This window comes from Cetorhinus maximus, chromosome 35 (assembly GCF_964194155.1).
Source record: "Cetorhinus maximus chromosome 35, sCetMax3.hap1.1, whole genome shotgun sequence".
In the NCBI taxonomy this organism is placed as follows: domain Eukaryota; kingdom Metazoa; phylum Chordata; class Chondrichthyes; order Lamniformes; family Cetorhinidae; genus Cetorhinus; species Cetorhinus maximus.
In genome coordinates this window covers 1651003-1651585 of record NC_135913.1, presented here as the reverse complement: position 1 = coordinate 1651585, position 583 = coordinate 1651003, and the positions used below count along the sequence as shown (strand labels likewise).

At 43.7% G+C, this 583-nt stretch overlaps 1 non-coding gene across 1 annotated transcript; it reads left to right on the top strand.

The window, feature by feature from the left end:
* Nucleotides 1–230: 230 nt before the first annotated feature.
* trnak-uuu (transfer RNA lysine (anticodon UUU)) lies at nt 231–303 on the top strand. The gene has a single exon. It is a non-coding gene; the product is annotated as a tRNA-Lys (tRNA).
* The last annotated feature ends 280 nt before the right edge of the window (nt 304–583 follow it).

Below are 583 nucleotides of genomic sequence, written 5' to 3'. Positions count from 1 at the left end.
AGGGCCCAGTGTAAACAGGTGGGAAAAGGTAGCTGTCACATAATTCTTCGCAGTGAAAGAGCGGGTTATTGGTGGGAGCAGTGCGATTTATTAAGAGAAGTGGAAGGGTTTCAGGCTGTCTGTGTGTGTTCTGTGGAGAGCAGATTTCCCAGGAAGGAAATACAAAACGAACCAGGTTCAACTGAGTGTATTGAGGGCTGTAGGGCGCTGTGTAAGCTCAGGCAGACGAGGCTAGGATAGCTCAGTCGGTAGAGCATCAGACTTTTAATCTGAGGGTCCAGGGTTCAAGTCCCTGTTCGAGCTATGATCTATTTTGTCAATCCACGTGAAACGGAGAAACAGGCGTAACTTTGCAATGATTTCCTTGCTCCTTGAGAGAATTTAATTGCGTTCAGTATCAGAAAATTCACACCTGTTTCATATTTCAATAGCTCCAATTGCCTCCTAGATTCGTGCTGCACATTTCCACTTTCAAAATGTGGTCAATCTGCTTCCTGACTTTGCTCGTGATTGTTTGTTTTTTCCCATTTTTTAAACCATTGGAAATGCTGACCCTGCATAAATATTTTGACAGGACATAAAC